This window comes from Watersipora subatra, chromosome 2 (genome assembly GCF_963576615.1).
Source record: "Watersipora subatra chromosome 2, tzWatSuba1.1, whole genome shotgun sequence".
In the NCBI taxonomy this organism is placed as follows: domain Eukaryota; kingdom Metazoa; phylum Bryozoa; class Gymnolaemata; order Cheilostomatida; family Watersiporidae; genus Watersipora; species Watersipora subatra.
Window position 1 is genome coordinate 30,785,551 of NC_088709.1, and position 24,843 is coordinate 30,810,393.

Consider the following 24,843-nt stretch of genomic DNA (forward strand, 5'->3'; position numbering starts at 1 on the left):
CTATATACTAACGCAATTTCTATAAATACAACTTTCATGTTTGATTGGTCCCATTGACATATGTAGTGATCAGTGTCGTAGCTCTGGTTTAATAAGAAAACTGTCATTACAATTGAGTAGTGATAAAGATCAAAACTAGATTAGCCTGATAATATTACACTCACTAACTTTTGGATTGGTAAAGATTTTTAATGAGAACTTTTTCTATTTTACTTTGTCTGGCGGCATGACAAACATTTTAAGATTGCTAAACTTTAGTATGATAGAGCAAAGAACTTGACCACGATGGGTGTGTTGTTAATGATTAAAATAGATAATTTATAATTTCAATATGCAATATGAATAAAAATAAAAAGTGAAGAACCCAATTTCATTGTAACAGGAATAATGCCTGACTACTTATTTGGAAGTGATACGGGAGTTGAGGCAAATTTGATGAGATTGCTGAGAACATTAAGAGAAACTATGTATAAAATTTAGCAGAAATGTGTTATCAGCCTCTAATCTAAATCAAACATATTTAATAAATAAAAGTGTTATAATATGCAGAAACTAGCATAGCTGCACATATTATGTGAGCCCACTTTATGTAATTGCGTTTATACAAGTACAATGCCTTTATCTCTGACTGGTGCTATTTTCGATATTATCCACCGCCTTCAGTAGATGCTCCATCGCTTGTACCTAAATTTAGAATAAAAAACAAAAATACATCATCCTTTCGACAACCAGCTTTGGTGAGTGAGATGATGATAGCATTTGCATTGAGACCTACTGTATTTGAACTTTTGAACCACTTGTAACTGTGGCTTAATATTAGGTAGACTGCATTTACTTACTACGAGAAGTAGAGCTAACGCTACATGTATTTACAATTTTAATTTTAAATCAACCTAACTATTTTTGTATTAGAAAAACCCAAAACAAGCAAAGTAAATACTCAACTTTGAATAGATCAAAGGTTTTTACACAAAATTGATGGTGTGCATCAGCTAATATCAGCCATAATGAACATAGTTTTGTTACATCAGAATGGTGTATATTAAGGGCAAACAGTTACAGCGATGGTCTGTAGCAAGTACACAATACCTGCACTGATACCTGCATACCTGATACCTGCAATACCTGCATTCATTATACCAGGTTCTTTAAATTCAAAGACTGTAAAAGCAAACTCACAAAAAGAACAGCAACTACATCCAATATTCAATCTACAATGCAAGTACACACACATACAAGTTTTACCAAAACATTAAATACTTCTGATAGAAACACAAGAAAAAAGTTCTAATCCTGCATATCAATTTTACTTAACATAATCTCTTAAAAGTTCACATCATGCATAAGGCAATCTTTTTCCAAAAACCTTCAACCATGACAGGTGTGGAAAAAATTAGTGAGCTGACACCTCTTTTAATATAGCCGAGACTCAAATCATCATCAATAACCTGTAAACATCTTCAGCTAAAGTTGCGCATGTCAGATTCAATTAGGAATCCTAATTGCAGAGTCAAGAAGAGGACTTTACAATTTAAACTAAACAAACAACTCTATAATGCAATCCTTACTACAATGAATGCCGTGTCTGTCCATCTTTTGGTCCAAAGCCATGTTTCGTGGTTGGAACAAAATGTGTCACACAGGAATCAAAATTAGATATTTCATTTTGGAGACAGACACGCTACCGACTGCACCATTCAACTGCCTCTTTAATTGAAAAAAATGTGTATATACACAGAGTCGTCTCAACTGACAATTTCCCACATTGCAAAAAAACTACCGGCGTACCAGTTAAAATTAAAACCGCCATCAACATGAACATAAATTCAACTATATGCTGATTTTATCCGCTTTCCTCTTTCTGAGTAGTCAGTTTATTATCTTAGCTTTCGCAACTTCTTAGTGGCGGTTGTCTTGTGAAGTCTATCAGCGTTCGTTTTGTAATTCAGCTTTTATGTAAGATAATTTTTATTATTTTGTTTAGTTAACACTTATATCTTTAGTCATATTAGTCTTTGTTATGCATCACAAAATTTCAAACTCGTTAAATTTATTCTTTGCTACACATATTTTTCCCTTTTTAAATTTAGGAAAGATGAACCCAATTGTATCAATTTGGTTTTGTCCCATTGTTAGTTTACAGCTTTATGTATCTATTATGTCTTAATGGATATAATAACAGATACAGAATGATTATTCCCATTTTCAGGTTGTATAAACTTGTATAATCATCAAAATCGTAATCCTCGTTTCAGGGGCCGTCAGTATATGTCCCACCAGAAACCTTGGTACTGTGTCCTCAGGAACTATTGAAAGTCCAAGATACCCTGGGTAGTACCACTCTTCTTATCAGTGCACCCTCACTATGACGGTACCCAGACTATCAGTGATTGAGTTCAGAGCAAGGGGCACATTTAGAGTGTACAGCGACAGATCTGGTGAATGCAGCGCCGATGAAAATTTGTATTTAATTCTGCCATTAGCAACAGGTGCTTCATACCAGTCCCTTTGTGGTGAAAAGAATGATGGTGAGCTAATCAGAAGTACACAGACTGGAAATGAGAGATATAAAATTGACCTTCAGTTTCGTTCAACAAACCGCAGAATCGGCCATATTTTTCAGCTGGTGTATACAGGTATGTTTCTACATTCAAGTTTTATTGATTTTCAAAATACTTATTGCAGGTAAAACAGCAAATATAAAGAAAGAGTTAGTTGTTTACATATATAATGTCATTATCCAAACTTATAGAGTTTATCTATTACTATTAGCTGCAACTTTTTTATATTATTGAAATATTAATTAAATATTAGTGAGGCTTGCATAAAACTGCAATATCACAGAAGTTCTACCAAAGTAGAATTAGCAAAAGAAGAAACTTTATATAAATTATATAAAACTTAAAGAAATTAAAATATCTTTTTTAAGAGTTTATGTTGACATGCGTTGTTAGTAGGAAAAGCTTGCTTAGATTGCTGCAAATGATACACACTGGATTTTTTAGGTTTATCAACTTTCTGATGCTTTGATGGTCAATCTTGCAAAAATTTATGCACAAGCTGATTGGTTTATCAAGAAACAACCGTTTGGCGTCTCTTTATATTTATTAGTGTTGAAGTTTGTTTTATTCAACCAGGCATATGATGGCTTAGATAGAGAACAGTGATTAACCAAACTATACAAATTAGCCAGCAATTTTTTTAACCATTTACTTTTTATTTTAAATGCCAAAAAAAGAAAATATATCATGAATGGTTGATTATAATAACTGAGTAATGAATCAACTTTGTATCATAACTTCCTAATCTTTTTTAATAATCTGTGGTTATTATTCTGTAGAAACATTAGTTGTTTCTAATATAAGTCAGCAGCAACAATTATAACATCTTATTATTTTAAAATTAGTAAAAATGTTACAGTGATAGGGGTGTGTTGATAAAACTGATTCTAAATTTTCTGTTGTAAAAAAATATTGTCTGAAATAGCTAAGAAAAAATATTCATATGAAAATATATTGTGTTAATGTGATGAAATTAAATAAAAAACCAGTCTATCATGTTTTTAACTTAAATTTAACAGTAATGCGTCATATAAGTTAGCAAAAAGTATATATGTACAGTTTTTCATAAATTATAGAATGCATTTCCTTATCAAAATTCCAGCATTTTTGATAGCAATATAGTAATCAGAAACTCGTTTGACATAAACTTTCATTCTTTCTTTATCATGTTTTCAGTCACAGACAGTCAGCCAAAGCAACTAAGTTTTTTCCAAACCAACCTAAAGCATTTTATGTTGCCACAAATTTTGTACCAACTACAAACTCCTCATATGTTCAAAGCACCGAATCTACCATACATTTATCCAGAACCACAAACAATCATTCAGTATCAGCACTTTCTTACATAACAACAAGTCAAGAAACTTTAAAAGATGGAGCAAAAGCTGCACTAATAAGCTGTGGTGTAGCAGTGTTTTTGATTTGAGGAGCAGTGGCAGCAGTCATTATAGCAAGGAGAAAACTCCAAAAGTAAGTTAGCTTTGAAAGTTATGAAGAATGGCAAAGAAACCCAAATAATTATCGTACAGAAGCTACTTTAGCAGTTTGGGATCAGTTTTAAAGTCAATAGGCTTATCTCAAGAAAAGCCTCTTTTAACTTCACATTCTAAAGTTTTGTAATTCTCCACCTTTTTGTGAAATATGAATTTCATAACAATACTTTTTTACAAGACCATTTAGCATTTTATTTGAGAGCAGACTTTTATTAAATGCTCCTGATGGAATATCTCAAACTTAATACTTTCAAAACTGAACATGTTTCACAATAAATATTTCAAAATAGAGGAAAATTCAACATTGAAATATGACTGCTACTACAAAGTTACAAAAATTCCATGCCCAATTATTTCTAAGTATCTGAAAGCAAACAACGATGAATTCTAAAAATGAAAAAAACACTATGGTTTTTTTTTCAAATTTTGCACAAGTTTCTACATAAAATACCAAGATTTGACAACTTTACTCTAAAAGAGTATAAAATCAACCACCTGCTATCTTCTTTGTAACATCACAATTTTAAGAAATATAGTGTGAATCTCAATCTGTTATTTTTCAGAAACAACTTTTGAACACAGTCACCAGAATGTGTTAATGTGTATTAAATGCATTTTTAACGTTTTAAACAAGGGAAGTAGATTCATTAGCTTGCTGATTAAAGAAAATAGTTACTTACTTCTGATGACTTACATCAAATTAGATTAGAGTTGCATATTGTACTCAATTTTTAGTGGTTATGTACAAGTTTTCTTGCTGCTTCAAATTCACTACAAATTTTATCAAAACCTCTTTATTAATTTGGCTGTAGTTGCCAAAAACGCAACCATTTTACTGTTTTTAAACCTAAGCAAATTTAAAAATGACAATCGCTCTCTATAGGTTGATTGTAGTTTCTAGACAATTCTTAACATGGAAAAACTCTGGCAATACTTAAAATGGCTTTCAAGGCAGACAAAATGTGAAATTCCAGTTGGTATGTGTTTAAATGTAATCCATATATTGATGTGCCTTTAAAATAGTTCACAAATAACTTATACATAGTTTTTTAATACTGGCAATAAGTAACATTATTACATCTGTAGTTTCAAGACAGTCTTTACAGATTAACAGTGAAATTCTAGTTTTTATGTGTGTAAATGTAATCAATATATCAATATGCCCTTAAAATTAGTTCACCAATCATTTCTATATAATTTTGTAGCATTTAGAAACTTACAATATGGAACATTACTATGTCTGTTACTAGTTGACTATTAGTAGAAGAATTCTTCATAGGACCATTTCTCAACTCTGTTTTGCTATTAGTTGATGGTAACGAATGGCAGCTCTGTCGGCAAAATATTTACAAGCCTGGTGCTAAAAGCTTGTTTGTATATTTTTCAGAATTGTAGAAACTTCTATAGCAAAAACCGCATGCATGATTTTGTCTTAGAGTAGCATTTCCATATAGGTCCTGTATATCTTTAACTGACGTTCACTAAATAACTTCGTTTCGTGGTTTATTGCAGACACGCAAGAAACCAAAGTTCAGCTACTAATGCTCAAAGAAGGCGTTACTTTAACAAACGAAACACCAATGGCAATTTTGGTAATTATAATTGCAATTAATAACCAATTATAATTGTAATTATAAATATGTATAACCATAATGATAATTACACTGTGATTGTTTTACAATTACGGTTATGCACAAAAAGATGCATTATTTTTTATGAAATTTTAGAGAAGTTATGACATTTCAATTTGTAAATAACTTTATCGAAAAACTTTTTCAGTTTTGCGGCAATACTAAGCCATGTAATAGAATATCATGATTTATAAGTTGCTGTATCTGAGTGCACTTGTTATAATATGAAGGGGAAAAAGAGCATAAATGCATACTAGTCAATTAATGCGGCTTTACGAGGCTTGAAGAGGCTCTCTAAGTTTCTCGGGTATGAGGCCCGGGTATCCCATTGGCTCCTCATTCAAAGCCGGTGGAGGGAAAGGCATTTGCGTTTCCTGCGCCCAGTTCCACCTAGACCACCCCCAGACTCTCCCACCCGGCCGTCAAGTGCGGGTGTCTTGGAGGGGCCGTTCTTCAGTTGGCCCTGATACCGAGATGCCCCGCGAGGCTGTGCAACCCGTCAAAGGCTTTAAGGAAAAGCTATATGAGTCGGTGGATGGTCGTGTGTTGCGTTACCACGACCTAGTACCCCAGGCTCACCAATGGCTGACGTTGAACAGTGTGGTTGGCCGGAGCGGTGCACATTTTGTTAGGGGAATCCTCTTGAGGATGATCCTAGTGCCCACTCCGGCCGGATGGTGTTGGATTGGTCTCCTTCCTTCCGATACCTGCCCACACTGCGGCCCCGATCATCGGGCCACGTGAGGTTATGTGATGCAGAGCTGCGCTCTCACGCATGGGTTACAAGTGAGAAGACACAATGTCGTGACCAAGTATGTCGCCAAGTATGACCAAGCTTCCTCTGCAGAGAGGAGCCCATCATCCCCATTGCCCAAACTTTCTGTAAACTTGACCTGGTAGCCTGGCGGGATGATCACTCATATGTGGTGGACACAGCCAACACAGGAGATGGATGGGACCCTGATAAGGCTCATGAGGAGAAGGTCAGGAAGTATGATTGCCCGGAGGTCACCCGATGGGCAAAGAGTGAAAACAGGGAGGCCCTGTCTATTTTCGCAGTACAACCCTCAACTGGAGAAGGGGTGTGAGCCCGGCTAGTGCAGGTTTTCTGCGCGCTCTGGGCTTCACCAAACATGACTTTAAGATCATGTCATGCCACACGCTGGACGGTGGGTGAGCAATATGGCTTATGTTCCGAGATTGCGGTGGGTGCTACTCTGTCGACCTGCCTGCGAGAGGTGATGTTGGGGGGGGGGCTCGAGCGGCCCTCCTGTAGCGAGGTCCGGCTCGAGTTAGGCATTTACCTTCTCCTAAGGTGGTTCGCAAGACTCTCATACCGAGTTTCAGCGTTCGATGACGGGTGTATAAACTGTCGACCCCGACTGAGCCTGCCGATCACCGGAAGCCTGCCGCCAAACAGAGGCGGGAAGATGCGCAATTCCGGTGGGTCTGATCTGCCCATCCAGCTAGATCGGGTAGTTGGAACGTGCATCCAGCACACTGTTCACCCCCGGCGCCAGCACCTGCTGGATGACGACTGGGTCTTCCTATCCGGGCTCAAGAGTGCCGTGGACCAAGGAGCATGTGGTAGTTGACACCTTATACCACAGTTAAAGGTCGTTAATCTATAATATCTGCAAATAAGCGCGCTGTGAATAAAAAATTATATCCTGATGTTTATACGGGTACGTGCAAGGCTGTGTATATACATGTATATAAATGGCATTTGTTTGTCAAAACTTGACAGTTAGTTGTAATAATTTTCAAGCCGATAAAATGTTAGTGTCTTTCTGCTTGTGTCTTACTTATTTTTTGTTCCTCTGCTACACCTCAAGCAATATAGTTCAAGTATACTAATTAAACAATCTACTGTGGTTGTAGAAGAATGTTCTTTTACTAAATCAGCTTGACGAAATATTGACATGGTTTAAAAAGTTTTAAACTTTGCATGGCATTTCATCCTTTTTGCCAGTTACTTAAAAATGTTGTTCTGTTTTGCGTTGATTAAGTTCTGCACCCTGTCTTACTTTTTTTAAGTTTATTTCAATTACAGATTGTGTCAGTACAGACGAGGGAGGCTCAAGTGCAGCTCAGAATAGATCTGCATGTGATAGGAGAAAGAAAGATGCTAGGGCACTGTACACCCAGCTGAACATGATAAGAAGGTAAGGGAAAACATTTGTAGAACAACTGGCTAAAAAGCATATAAAACGAAATTGCAAAAGTAGCAAGTAACAATAAGATGTTCAAATTTTTTTTTCATTGGAGCTGCCAATCTAAAACTTTACATATTTTTTATTAGCGGCCCAAGTTTTCTGATTAAGGCTCATTTTTATTAAACTACACCATGTATCCAACTTCTCATCATCCAAAAATACAGTGTTTCTAAAAAGCAGGTTTTACATAGTTGTAATTGAAGTGCTCAATACTAAAAGTTATATATCTCTATTGTACTTCAAGATATGGCATATTTTCAACTAAAAAAGAATTTCCGATTTTCATTTGTTTTTCCTCACTTCAGTTGAATTGTGAACTACTTTATGAGTCCAACTTTTCATTGTACAGAAATATAGCGGTATCAAAAACAAGCTTTTTTAGGAGTTGAGATTAAATTGGCTAATGCTCAAAATTGTATATCTCTATTTTACTTCAATAATGGCAGATTCTTTTTATAAAAAAGAGAGTTTTTCATCTTGTGTTTTTGTTTCTTACTTGTGTGACTTTGGTTTGAGACACCTCTGAGTATTGTTTGTTTCTTTCAAGAACTGAAGAAGATGCTCACACATATACATATCTTGTTCTGTGAGTAATACCTTTTAGATTTATGCAATTTAGTCATTTTACAAATGATTGTATAATAACTTGTATTGGCTAGTTTCTTTCGCAGAGTAGGAAGTATAAAGTGTAATTATAATAGAATTCACCAACTTTCCTAACCTGTTTGAGACAAGCTATGTTTATATTAATCTTTATCAAGTACAAACTTGGTAACATCAATTTATCATTTATGTACGTAAGATAGAAACAGCTTAACAATTGAAACTAGAATAGTGTGGTTGTGCGCATAGCTATTTCCCAACTTTACAAAAAAATCTTGATTTGCGTAAAAATCGCATGTCGTTCATGAGACCTCATGTTAATGGGACTCTTCAAAACTCATGCATGCAATGCTTTGTTCATTTAAGTGTTTTTTGTTTTTTCAATTTAGCAACCATTTATTTTTGCATTTATATGCTTGTTAGCCTCACATATTCTTGACCTGAGAGTAACAAAATTTAAAATTTTGTTCAGTTGATTTTTTTCCTGTATGTAAATACTATCAGTGGGATTTTTAAATAGAGCTACACCACAAAATTTGTGAATATCTTGCAAAGCTGTTGTTTCCTACTTCTTTCAGTAATATGCTGTCGTCAGTATTGCTGAGAAGTTTTCGTAAAAATTATTTTTGGCTAAAAAAGGAATTGCATTTTTGATCACCATAAAATAAAACTTTCTACAAAATTACAACATTGTAAAAGGCAATTTGGCATTGATATCTATATATCTAAATATCAATATTTGTTTGTATGTTTGTCTGTGCGTCATCCATATGACCATTATTAGGCATCAAAATCTTGGAATGAAAAATGCTTTGAACTGGACTTGAGCTCAAAAACACTTTACTCGGTCATACTTGCCATACTACGACATAATTGTGGTTATACTTTTTATGCAAATTAATATATCCACACTTGCAGTGCTTGTAAACATGGTATTGCTTATTATCAGCATATTTAATGTTCATGATTGCGAAAGAGATCACAACAAAAAATGTTTGTAAGCGAAATAATTTCATGCCATAGAAAGGCAGTTCTGTAGCTTAGTAGTAGTGCGTTTAACTTCACCTTTGTGCATCGGCCAAAAGTATGGGTTTGATTTCTGTGAGGTGCAATCTTTTTTTCTAAAACTGGTTTCAGACAAACGGACATGGCTCTTAATATAGTAAATATGTTGGCTAGGTTAATTTACTAGCTTAAGTTGCTCAATTTCAGTAGAGAAAGAAACTTAGTCAATGACATCAACATAAGCTACCACTGTTTATAAACTGTTGAAAATTTTGAACAAATGTGTAGCGTGAAAATTTACATTGTTGATTAAAAAAGTTCTGTTCAAAAAATTGTTTATTACCTGGGTAATGCCAAGCATTACCCAGGTAATAAACGACTGGCATTTCTACATAATGAACTTCAGATCTCAAAGCCAAATTTTTTTCTTACAGACCTCAGGAGAAAACTTACGCTGTGAGCAGAACGACCTTCACTATGAAAATAGTAAGTTTGTCAAAGTTTATTATATCTAATAACCATTTTACATCCTTTTTAATAACGAACAGACCGTGATATATGTTGCTAGTAATTTTAATGAATAAAACACTATAGCACCATCATGAGTATGCTTCTTTGTATTGTTAGATTAATTATATTTGTAATTGTTTTGTATAATTTTACGAGTAAAAATTTTTGGCAAAAGTTTATTTGAAATAGTAAAACTATTTACACTTCTTTACCTAAACACTTGTTTAAAAATTTGTCTTTTTATTCGAAAAATAATTAGTTGTAGCTTTTGGTGTTAGCTAAAAAAGCCAAGTGTCTCCCTCAAATCTGTCTAATTGATCATTTTACTTGGTTACAAACACATATTAAATAACATGTTGTTGGATCAAAGTTTAACTTGAGTACCTATGTGTAGTTACATACGCACTTTAAACTAGTTTCTGTCAGTCAAGACAAACTTGAACTATTAAATTTTTATTATTTTTTTGTTCACTTCACTGCTCAAAATTCATGACCTAATGCTTTAGAAGTTGCTTTTGAGTTCAAAATGCTCTGGATGTTCTACGACAGCAGTTGTTACCGTTTATCATTTTGTTTCCTAATTTTTCTTTTCAACTAATTTACTCTGTTTAAATTATTATTAGTCTATAATTGCTATTTATATTGTAGTAAAAAAATAATAGAGCGTTTAAAAATACTGAAGTTTTCATGTACGTTTCAATTACAGGTGACTTTGCCAAGAGAAACCCACTTGCAGCTGACTCGAGTTCCAAAGCTGATGAAAGAGATAATTCTAACAAAACCTACACTTAGATAGAAATATCCATCAGGTAGGGGTGCATGGTATTAATGCATTTTAGTCAAGCTTGATTTTTTCCTTTCATAAGTTTAAATTTTTACCGGCTTTTTTAAAAATAAAAATCTGAGCTGTGCCTGATTGCTGGCTATGTTTTCTGATTTCCCTTTAGCTAAGCAAGTTACCTAATGTCTATTTAAACTAGTCATTTATATGCGATAATTACATAGGTAAACTTCTGAAACCATGTAACAAAAATCCTAACGTAATCGTGTAAATCCTATAAGAATAAAGAGATATGGGATGGATAATATACAAATTTCTGTGATATTAGTATGACAATACTTAAATTATAATTAGTCTAATCCTCTCACAAATTTAACATCATTTAAAGGTTTAAAACATAAATTGATAAACTCTGTATCACAGTTATTTTAAACAGTAAATTATTAGTATAGTAACTTTGTTGAATGAATTGTGAAATAGCTAGTTTGCCACAGTTTGTTACTTGGTACTAGTTTTTATACATAGTAATCAAACATGCAAAACTTCTACTGTTGGGTTTTCTTGTATGTGCTAACGTATAAGAATTCATTCTCTAGCTGCCTTTCTTTACTGCCTTTTTGTTTATCCATGTTGAGCCTAAATAACTAAAGAAATGTGCCAACATTGTGTTGTACGTGCAAAGGATCTTGTAATTTTAGTATTAAGTTTTTTAAATGAACTTAGTTAACATTCAAAGAGTGTTAATTAAGTTTGGAGAAAGAAATTTAGAGCTTTTGTATACGCAAAACTATAATTAACTCCAGTCCAATCTTTGAAAATTGTGATGCCTGTTGAATCTGTGGAATATTATGTCAATATCTAGCGATTTCTTGTGATTAGCAATTACTGTAATACAATCTGATAAGCATAAAATCAAGAGAGCGGTGGAAGGTTGTAAAACAGAAGGCTAATGAAGGCGAGCAAAGAATGTGTGAGCTAAGCTATGAAGTTGGCAATGTCATTCTCTTTTGCTGGCCAGAAACCGTTAGAGTGTGGGGGTTCTTGGCCAACAGAGACCATTATGTAGCAGTGAGATTACTGAACAGCTATTGGCTCACGCATGGATGTTGGCAGTAACTGTAGTATTTGTGTGCTGGTTATAGCTATTGTTCTAAGGGCATGTAACTCCATAGTGTTTAAAATGAGGTTGTTGCGCTATTAATGCTGCTTCGTTCTGCGTAACAACTTTTTGGTTTTTTTGCTGACAGAATGAACAAAAGCTATTACCTTGGTAGTTTAGTATACCATGAGTCATCATCAGGTGCACTAATAAAGCACAAGGAATAAGTAACTTTAGTTATTCTCAAACAATGCAAATCAACTGAATCGTACTGACAGTAGAGTATTGGTCAGCCAACCAGAATGTCACAAGTTTAAATTGAGCTCATTGCATTTTACTTTGACATTTTATTGGAAAAACAGCTAACACAACCATTTTAAATTATGTTGTATTGATACATGCCAAAATATATGCATAGGTTACATTTTTATGCTCATCTTTGTATTTAGAATTACCGCTAAAATTTGTGAGAGAGTCAAATAACATTTTATAAAGATATAAAGTTTAAATATGTATATGTACCTTTTTCATAGGATATGTAAGCAAGCAAATTTGTCTTTGTATTTAATGTTTGTATTTTAGAAATCACGAAGATGCCCACGTGTACCTTGTCTTATAAGGATTATGTAATGAACGGATTAACCAAAATCAATAATTTTACACTCTTCAAAATGTCAAAATCATTTTCCACTAAGGCTACGAATGTTGCTAGAAAAGATATCCAATGAAATGTTCTCATGAAGTAAAATTATGTTAATATTCTTCTCAACAGGAATGACTGGTTTAAAGTTTCTTTCCCCCTAATTCATTTTATTTTGCTTCAAAAAGGCAGAACTCAAGTTAAAATGTTGCTAGATAAATAATGTTTATTACTCATAATATATATCTAATTTAGAGTTTTGGTTTATTTTTGCTAGCTCTCACTTTCTCTTTCACCGCCTAAAACTTCTAATTATTTTTACATGTGAGTTTTGCCTTTGCTCTTCTGTTTTAAATATTTGTTGTATCATTTTTATTTGAAGTTTAGTATTTTTGTATCAAAGTTTTAATCTAACCCTTTAATCTATGGTAGTTATAAGTGTTTTAACCCGCTATTTTTTATTTTGTATATTTTTTGTATCAAGCTTTTTTGAACGTTTTCACTTGACTTTTTAGGGTAGTTTCAATGCTATCATTTTACCTGCCATGGTAATTATAAATGCTTTAATCTGCTATTTTTAATATGTATTTTATTTAACGCTTGTCAGATTCTATCATCCATTGGGTTTTACAACAACATAATATTTATGTTTGTGCACATTTGACTAGCAATAAATTATGTTTGCAAAGTATTTTACTATGCTATTGGATGTCGAACAGAGGCAACTTGAAAAACTTATACCACTTCATCTGCAAATTAAACTGGATAAATTAATACAATTGGACTCATTGTATGATCAATCAGTATCAATCTCCCCAATGAAGATTCGGCTTGCATTTATTCTTTGCAAATTCTCACATAGGCCATTTTGAACTTCAACTGCATACTGTAAAATCTTAACATTTTACAGAGAGGAATCTTTCTTTAATTATATTTGTAGAGACATTTGTTCATGACAATTTATATCCAACAAAACTAGTAATATTTGACTAAACCATTCTACAAGAAAACTTTACGTTCTATTTTACATTGTTTTCAGGAGAGTGTATATCGTATGTTAGAGAGTTGTAGCATGCTGCTAAACTCAAAGATTTAAAGTATTTTGTTTCACAAAAACTGAAGATCAATAAAAAACTATTTCACATCATTGGGTTGTAGCATTTTTCAATAGAAAGTATTTTAAGACTGATTGTATATGGAAGCAACAAGAAGCAGTGCTTTACTAAAATTTGTTATTTTCAATTGCGCAAAATAGTAAAAGGGGTGAAAATAAATGGGCTAAGAGAATGAGTTAGCCAAAAAACCGATGATTATTAATACTTGTTGGAAATAAAAATATAATTTATTACTTCACTGACACAGTATATATTATTATCAATTTGAACAAAAGATCATTAGTTCATTGTTATTAAACAAGTAACTTATATTTATAATTAAATGAAATAAAATCTACAATAATAATATAGCACTTGTGTGATAGCTAATGTTTAAGAATTAGTCAATAGATGAACCCAACCAGCCATGTTAATATCAGTGTTTAACATCAATTTACCAGACAGCCAAGAGAAGTAAGAAGCCTGTGTTGGCTGGAAATCTTGTCTTCCTGAAGTTTAGGAACAGTAGGAAAAGCTTTCATTGCTAAACGAGAGCTTAGTCTATAATTCAGGACTAAAGTCAACTTGCATGTTCACATCGAAGAAAAAGATGTTGTGGCACCTTAGGTCAGTTAAAATGGAAAATGTGACACAATTGGACATCTGTCTATACAACAGCATCAATCATGAGAATCAACCAAGCAAATACTCACGAATTCAGTTGTCATGCATAGCGAGAAGGCCACTTCAAGTCTCAGATGATAAATATAAACTTCCAAAATCAAATATGACATTTCTCACAGACTTAAAATTAAAACTTTTCTTTTCTGAAGTTACCAATTTATTGGAGAGGAAAAGAAGCTTTTAATGCATTTAGTTAAATTACAACTTATGGGCAGAATTTAGATTTTTCCTAACGCGGCTTATAAAAGATATGAAAGAATTATTTATCACTTATTAACTAACTTTATAGAGACAAGAGAAGTGGCTCAGACGATCATTGCTAAAAGCAAATGCACACAAAACATTTGGGATTGACCTTTTGGTTTCTCCTGAAGTTTTCATTTGACATTTGCTACACCTACTAGTAACAGGAGGTCCATAGCTCTTTATCATAAAAAAGAACAATATAATCTACATTTAAATAATATGAACATTCATTAACATTCTTAAAACAAAGTAATAAGACGTGTTTCTGTAGATATATATATATATATATATATATTATTAATACATGTATATATATATATATAAATAGGATTAAGCGCAGCCATGACAAAGATGTATTTTATTTTTAATCAGTTAGCTCATTGATAGGTCTTCAAGAGCCTAATTCATAAGAAACACACCGGGTTTTGAACCAAAAAAATTGCAAAGAGCATACGCATGGGAGGTTGGAATGAAACTTGTAAAAAATTTTAAAAAGCATAGCATTTATTCAAACTCACACACACAGAAACGAAAAAAAATGTAGGATTTATTACCATAAATTGTAAATTATATTCTACAGTAATATTGAGGGATCACATTTTGAACTTTTATAAATAAATAACTAGTAGGAAAACCTTATTTTCCTACAATAAATCTTTGCTGATTAACCAACATGTAAGATTCGTAAAAGTCTGTCGCTTGGGTCTGTGAACAAAGCTGAGCAGAATATCCAGCCAGTTAATACAATTGCACACAATACTAAATTAAACATCTCATAGCGAGTTTTTCATTTTTCTAAAACTTGGAAAAATTAATTCTGACAGTCTTAATGTTTTAGGCAGTTTAAATCATCGTAAACGTGAACTAAAATTCATCATAGCTTGGCCACTCACTTTTTTACTAAAATACATGGTCCACTTTTTTTTCAAAATACACAACAGCTTATAAGTTCTTGCACCCATCTGTTGTTTTATAAAACCTTCTCATCTTGAGGAAAGAATACATATATTACACCAGTTTACCTTTTTACAAGTTTTATCAGAGCTTTGTAAAATTAAAAAATAAGAGCATTTACATGGGTAGTTGAATCTATAAAAGTTGCTAAAACTAAATAAGTTGTACTATTAAATCTACAAACAGTTTTTATTACATAAAAATATAATTTTACATAGAGCTATGCAATTTTGCTTCATTTTAAGACCTTTTTAATTGTATTCAAAAAATATTGATGGGAACATAAATTTTTAAAATCGATTATACCTGTTGTATTATGGAATTTTACCGGCTCGGGCTATATTGGCCTCTGAGCTCACAGGTTGTCTTGGCTCACAAGCAGTACAGGTGGTCTTGGCAATTGCGGTGAGTGAATAAAGCTGGATAAGGCTAGTGGGTAAAGCTAGTAGATTAGGTAGTATGAGGCAGTATGGGGAGTATATAAGGAAGCGTAACAAAAGATGGTTTCTCTTCTTTGCCTCCTTCACAACAATACATGCAAGTCTAGGCATTTATACAACAATATCCCTACACTAAAAACTTTTAGAATCAGATAAATTGCCTAAGTATTGATCTGACAGTAAATGAAAATGCTAATTCTGTCTGAAACTGTCATGAGTTGAACTCAGTCTCTTTAAAGTCACCGTAAACAAATTGGTTGATTTATTTTCAATATTTATAAATGATACCTGCCAATATATATCAATTTACACAATAGTACATGTAAGTAGAGAATTACAAGATAACTAATAGTAGCAGAGTAAATAGAGAACATACAAGAAAATTTTAGAACTAACCTAAAATACTTGTTTCAGTTCTTTTTTCATTTTTGCGCTCTAGTAACTGGGTTACAATATTAAATATGCCTAAAAAATCACTAGTTTTGTGTAAACTCATGTTCATGACTGCCTCTTTCATACCTGCACAGAGTTAAGTTTTTATAGTTGTTTAGGTTGATTGACCCCAACCACTTTTATATACTACTAGATTCATATATTTGCTTCTTTTTATTTGAAAAATTATAGTATGATTGGGCAATCAAATTTTTTAGCGACATAATATTAAATGTCTAGTTCATATGAAATTGCTAAAATTATAAAAGCAGTACACTGTAAATAATTATGAGTTCTCTGAATGATGTTTATCATTTTAAACTGTAATTGAGGCATATACCAAAATAAAACTTTAAAATAAGTGTTAATGGTAGTGATATGAATTAATGGGTAAAGCAGTATTTCCAAGAATTTCTCCAAAAAACCAATGTTCATTCCCAAAATAAGCATAGGGATGTTAAAAACTAACAAAAGCTTTTTGAATGCAGCCACTTGATTTAATCAACTGATCATGATGAACTTGAGTTTCCTTTATTTAGCCGTTGTAACAGCTAAATTAATCAATAATCAATTGCCTCATATGAACAGGTTTTTGAAAGTATTATAGTAAACTGTGCTGGCTGAACAGCCAGTAGATTGATTTGAGTATTTATTAAAGAATTACATTTAAGGGTTGTATACACATTGGTTTTGCTTTTTTGTTAAATAGCCAACGTAAGCGTACGTTTCTTTTTCTAATTTTTCAGTTTACACAATCATCTGCTGTTAAGTTTTTAAACACTGTTGCTCTTTTTGATATCACTAAGAGATTAAAAGTATTTAATGCATCTGGTAAAGGTTTTTTTATTATTGGATCTATTTACCAAAAGGCATACACTATTAACATACCTCGTGTATACCCCAAACTAAACTTGAAAGTCTATCAGCTATAATAAAGTTGCAAGAAGATTGACAAAGGTCAAAAGGTTAGCTGATTTTGGTTTATTAAGTATTTAAATTTATTCTCTGTGCATTTAATTAGACTGATTTGATATGTCTTAAACATAAGATACATGAGTGGAATGTTTCAAAGATCTATTGAAGGCAGTAGGTTGGCAAACAAATGGTTTGATTCAATGCCCAAAAACCTAGCGCCTCAACACGATGCGTTTAGTAGTAAGAATTTATGTAACTTAGTTGTAAACTTGATAGACTATAATCAACTAGTAGACCAGTTCTTCCAGTTGTTGAAGCAGTAGCTTGAGCAAAAGCTCTCATAAGTAGCAGTACTCATTCTTCATAATTTAATTTTTTTAAATTGTTTGAGTAGTGTATATATATATATATATATATATATATATATATATATATATATATATATATATATAGTCAAACATGGATAACTCGGCCACGGATAGCTCGAAAACATGGTTAATTCGAACGGTTTCTTTGGTCCGTTCCCAGGTAATGATAAATTGCTATAGATAACTCGAATTCAACACTGTTAATTCGAACTGTTTTTTTGCCCAACGGCTACCAAAACGGTTGTTATCGCTTTAGAAAATCACTTTATTCAAAGCCATAGAAGTAAACCTCATCTTTTCGTAATTCATAAGCGTTGTTATTACCACCATCGGCAAAATAATTTTGTCAACGACTTTTCTAAAGGTTTGGTCCAATTTGATTTATACTGCTATACGATTAATAGCACGGGCTTGCCGGGTCACGGGCGCAAGGATTTTCGCCACGCACATACAAAACAAAAACAGCATGTTGTTTTGTATGTGCGTGGCGAAAATCATTGAGTGCGTGACCCGGCTAGCCCGTGACGAATAGTTTTCCGACGTTGATTCCGTGTTGAATCAACGTCGGAATGTTGAATGTTTAAAACGTCTTAAAATTGTTTTTATTAAACGTATACGTTGTCTTAGCTAAAAAAAACTATTCATCGTTTGACCTAAACACAGAATACGTGTGTACATTCAATACGTATCCATTCAAAAAGCGTGAGTGATATACAATGTACCGTTAAACCTCGTAAAACTTTTAATTGATCTGCCTCGGAGTGTTGCTCTTAACGAATCCCAGGTAAAGTAAGGGATTTTTCTTTGGTAACTTTTTCTTGAAGTTGCATAAACTTCAAGAAAAATCGGCAAAATTGATCGTGGGTAAAACGCTCAAAAGAAAAAGATGTCTTTTCTTTTGAGCATTTCAACAACGATCAAGTTTTGCCAATGTCAATCTGAAAAACGTCCTGGCAATAACATCACCTCAAACAACAAACCAATCTCAAGTGATAGAAAAATCTCTATACTTTTTCATGAAAACGTTTTAAACTTTACATTAGAAGCATTTAATTTGAAACAAGCCATTTGTGCTTTTGATTTATATTATAGTTTGCATATGTACATGTATCTACTAATAAATAAGTAAATACATGGACTTGTGACAGTGCTCTGATAACTTGAATGCTCTGATAATTCGAACACTTTTGCTCGGTCCCGTGAAGTTCGAGTTATCCATGTTTGACTGTATATACTGAATGGATACTTATTGAATGTACACACGTATTCTGTGTTTAGGTCAAACGATGAATAGTTTTTTTTAGCTAAGACAACGTATACGTTTAATAAAAACAATTTTAAGACGTTTTAAACATTCAACATTCCGACGTTGATTCAACACGGAATCAACGTCGGAAAACTATTCGTCACGGGCTAGCCGGGTCACGCACTCAAGGATTTTCGCCACGCACATACAAAACAACATGCTGTTTTTGTTTTGTATGTGCGTGGCGAAAATCCTTGCGCCCGTGACCCGGCAAGCCCGTGCTATTAATCGTATAGCAGTATAAATCAAATTGGACCAAACCTTTAGAAAAGTCGTTGACAAAATTATTTTGCCGATGGTAGTAATAACAACGCTTATGAATTACGAAAAGATGAGGTTTACTTCTATGGCTTTGAATAAAGTGATTTTCTAAAGCGATAACAACCGTTTCGGTAGCCGTTGGGCAAAAAAACAGTTCGAATTAACAGTGTTGAATTCGAGTTATCTATAGCAATTTATCATTACCTGGGAACGGACCAAAGAAACCGTTCGAATTAACCATGTTTTTGAGCTATCCGTGGCCGAGTTATCCATGTTTGACTGTATATATATATATATATATAGTGTGACGCATTAGTTGTTACAAAACCCAAAGGGGATAACATGAGACTCATTATATTGGTAAGAAATGGAACACAAGTTTTATCAACAGAGGCAAAACTTCGGCTAAAATTTTGTGAAAAGGTAACCAAAACTGGTAGGTTTAGCAGTGTCATTTTTGCATCTTTCAAAATTGAAAAAATACAGATGCAATGGATATCGCCGTTATACTTGTTGTGACAAGTAGCGTTTTCTTAAACTACACTGTTAATGTTGGAGATTTTGGTGAGCTAATAATGTATATCAGTTGTGTAAGCTTCAGATATGTAAGGTATATTGCTGCCAAATAGGAGTTTATTCAAATCGATATCAAGAAAAACTGCAAAAAACAAGCTTAGATGACTACACTAAAGATGCTGTAAACACAAATTTTTCACTACGCATCATTTGAACTTGTATACTATTTGATCAAAGATTTTTTACTTTGCTCTCGAAAAGCTTTTTATAGGCTTCCTTTAGATAAAAATTAGCATATCAGTCAAACTATTATTCTGTAACATAGGTTTCAGTTTCAGACAAAAAAACCATAGTAAACTGTATTGTGTCTTCTATTCGCCCAAGCATTTCTCAATTATACAGTACATAAAAAGTAAGTTACAGTGCACCATGACCATATTTTCCAAAGACTCTTTGGTATTTGCAACAAAAGTGAATCTTAGCAATAAAGGTGGTATAGCACTACGACTTGTCACTTAGTTTTTCCTCGATCTCTCTTCTGTTTAATTCATTGGCCCTCACTAAGCTGCAGAACTGCTTAGATATAGAATTTGGCTCTGAATAGCAAGTGTTGTAGAACTCTTCAGTTACATGTAGTAGGCTTGTAAGTTGCATTCAGAGCTAGGTGACTCAGACCATGGGAGTCACAATGCTATTTTTTGAGTTCACATACATATATTATAGGCATACACACATATTATGCACATGCATAATGTGCATACATTTTACACATGTATGATACACATATATCTTATCAAAGCAATTATATGTTACTGTGAATGTATGAAATGGGAATTGCGAACTATATTCAACATAATTTTAGATAAAATGCCTTAAACAAAGTCAAATCACCTCATTAGACTTTTATGCTTAGTCTAATCACAGCCATCGATATAAAAGGAACATCAGACACAGCTTGATTCGGCACTGTTGCTGATGACCCCAAAAAGCAAAAAGTTCCAAACGTACTGGGCGATTTTATTGTGTGCATCATGAGAAAGGCGGAGATATCTGAGAGTGTGCCTGAACACACTTGAGCGATTTATCAGCAATCAGTGAATTGAGCATGCTCTCAAATAGCCAATAAAGTTCTGTATAACCAGTTTATCTGGAGTTATTAACAAATATGAGTAAATATGGCGCCTTCAAAACAACGACATCAACATTTCCTACTTCTACTAGGCCTATCTCACTTCCAAAACTGTACATTACAAGAAGAAACAAGAAAACACGTTTTTGGGTTCAAACGCCTAACCTTTATAGATCATTGCAAAGTGGCTACAACAGCGTTTTTGAAGTGTATCAACAAACCAACTCCCATGAGCATTTTTACCAAAAAGCTCTCCTTGTCAAGCCCCAATGTTTCAATCACATATTGGAGTTTATTAAACTAGACATAACTAAATCGGACACGCGGTTAAGAGAAGCGATACCGCAGAACTGCCACTCATGGTCACTCTACTCTACCTAGCCAATGGAGAAAGCATAACATTATTAGCCATGTTTTTCAGAATAGGGGCGTCCGCAGCAAGGGGAGTCATCTACACCACTGGTGATACTATATGGAATCGCTTGCATGCTACTTAACTAGCAACTCTGCCTACTGAGGATGCCTGGCTCAATATTGCCAAAGGGTAAGATATTATAAACAATTGTTCATTTTGTTTCAGTTAAATAAAAGACTAAGTTAAGAAAAGTACTATTTTCTACAGGTTTCCTAAATTATCATGTATGAGGAAACACTAAATTTTATTTCAAATGAATTGATGTGCAGTTGATTTTATTTGTATTACAGACTTGAGGAAACATGGAATTTTCTCAACTGTTTTGGAAGTATAGAAAAAAAACATTTCCAAATACAAGCAGCTTGTAACAGTGGCTCAATGTATTTCAACTACAAGATGATCCTTAAGTAACAGAAAGTTAGAAAGCATCCCTTATAGGATTTTTTTCCTATCATTTTATCTTTCTCTCTACCTCACCTTCTCTCAACACATTTCTTTTTTAGACTTGCAGTTTTCTTAATTAGGGATGAGCTAACCTGTGAAATATGTCATAAAATATAACCATGTAGCCATTTAAAGCTGAGTGTTGGGTCTTGGTAATCTGCTGGTAAACTAGCACATTACTTGTCACAGGGCAAATATCTTATTAATTGTTTTAGTGTTGTACTTATGACAATGTGTGACATAAAGTACCAGTTCACTTATGTTGATGTTGGTATCCCTGGAAGATATTTAGATGGTGGGACTTCTAACCAGTCTTCATGAAATGATAGAATAGAGGCTGGCCAGCTCAAAATACCATCCTCAACAGACTTGCCAGATGATTAACAATTTTTGCCAATTCACAATTTTTTTGTTTTAAATGTTTTCAATAAGGGCTGAAATATCACATAATATACATCGGCATTAGTCGGCATTCTTAACTCCCAGAGTGACATGTACAATAGGAATCATTTGATGATTTTGTATTTATTTTAGGAAATTATCAGTCACTACCATTTGTGATAGGAGATGAGGCATTCCTCTTAAATCATGGCTAATGCATCCATTTCCTGGGAGAGTGCTAGACAGCCATGACAATAATGTATACAACTATCGGCTAATCAGTGCACAGAGGACAATTGAAAATACTTTTGGCATAATGACTTCTAGGTTAGTGTTTTCAATACAATATATAATGCAAAGAAAATTATCTTAGCAACTTGTGCTCTCCACAGTGTTAGTAGGGAGCAGAATATAAACTCGCACAATCCACCAGGGTTTGCCGAATCTATAGCACCTGAAGGAAAAATTGTAAAAGGTATCTGGTACTTGAGAGACCTGTTAATAACCATATACAAACAAACTGCAGCTATACTGAAGATGCCACTGATATTAGAACTTTACTCAAATCATATTTCGCTGTACATAGTGCTGTCGAATGGTAAGGCGCCTATGTTTGCAGAACTTGCCAACTCAATAAGCTCTGTTGACACATATCGTATGCAATTTTAAATGTCACAACGTAATTTTCAAAGCAAATACATTATGTATTCAGCGAAGTTTATTTATTACTGTAAGTTGGTGTATTAAAAATAAAATTATAATTTAATGTTTATTGTTTAACTCCTCATTATGGGCAGCATGCAGAACTCTGGAAAACTTAGTTTTGAAGATCACATCTCTGATCTCCCTCATAGCAAGCTCCTGCTCCAAATATCTTTCAATTGCACAAATTTTTTTTACCACTTCGGTACCAAAACTATTCAATCAATCTTCCTGAATTAATGAATCAAAATGCTTTAACAACTTCTGTTCAAAGTCGACTTTGGCACACAGCTTCCTCTTGTTACTCTTCAATAAAGAGGGAGCTTGGGGTATATGGGAGGCTGAAGCGGTTGTTTGAGGTGGATAAATGCTTGTTGTAGGGCATTGTGACTCAATATTGCTAACAGAAGCCACCTTCTCTAGTGTATTGATGTGCTACAATGACAAAGAGTATTAGGATTTTTGGTATTAATGTGTGCATGAGTATTTATTTGCATGCACAGAACAATTTACTTCAATTACTGAGCTTGCATGGGAGGTTTACAACAGCAGCCAAAGATTAAAACTGCCTTCACTCACTATAAGTAATGGTTCGGATATCCAACTATAGTTTATAGTGGCAATCAAATGATAAACTAAAGTCTATAAAAAACTGCAAACTTGTCTCCATTAACTAACCTTGGTCGATCAACATGGCCTTTAAGCTATTTTGTAAATGGAAACCATTTCCATTTTGGATATATTTCTATTGGGACCTCTGTGCTCTTTTTTTTCCAGTATGCATTTTCGAAACTGATCTCGCAGTGACTTCCATTGCCGCTTCGCTTTTTTTTCTAAAACAAATAAATATTAGTTACATCCTGTTTAGGAAAGCTATTTTAAATTATCTGATTGCACTTACCCAGCAATTGTCATGTGGACGATGCATTTATTTAGTTAAGTACAACGGAACCGTTTTCATAATAATAAATAATTACCATTCTCAATACAGCCAACTTGCACCATGGTGGCTTCCAAAATATTATTTGTCAACTGTGTGTCTTTGTAGTTTTTGTCTGTAGTATGCTTTGTACACTGTACAAACATGGTACATGTACATGGTTTTCCTGTATCAAATCAATAAACAGTTCTGTGCTCATTTTGTGTGCAATTTAATTGCAGTAGTTGTAACAAAATAACAAATATGGTATGAGAAAAGTGAAGCTAGAGCAAAGCATTTTGGGGGAGGAAAGACGACCAATTAGAATTCACCTTTCAGGCAATAAAGTTGTGATGGAGAATGTCTAGCATTATCGCTCTGCATGATCTTGCTGAGCAAGTTCTAGCGCAGATTATATAAAACAATAGCTATATATTACTAGCTTTGAATTTGAAGCTAATCTTAAAGACAAATTTTAGCATGCATCTAAGTTATCAAATCTTTCATAAATCTCTTTTTAATGCAGGAATATGAACCAAAAACTAGCCATGGCTTTTCCTAGCATCCTAGTATGAGTTTTAAAAGTTATTGTGAGACCCTTTAAAGGGCAGTGGCAAAACATTGTTGTTGAAACAAGCTTAACAATAATAGGATGTGCAAATATATTAATAACCATATGAAAGATATTCAAAAGGTAAACTAACACAGTTGTGTAATGAGTTAAACTGAAGTTCTTAATACGTTGACCTCAGATGAGGAAGTTTAGACTTGCGTCTGAGTAGCTAATGAATTGATGTAATCAAGCGTGTAAGTTTAACTTGAATAGAGGTATTGACGCAGTCACAGAGTAAACATTCACACTCTATCAAGCTGTTAGACAACATGGCTGTTCATGGGTACTTGCATATGTTACTCATTACTGTTGGATATCTCTCCATGCACGTTGGTGAGTTTTCATGTAAAACATAAAAGTTTAACAAAGCTCAGAGTACATGTACTTGTACAAGTAAGCTAGTTTTTGACAAGGTTAAATTTCTAGTGTTCATCAATATCTAGAAGTGAAATCTTGAGTCAATGGCTTAAAAAGATAATTGTAAT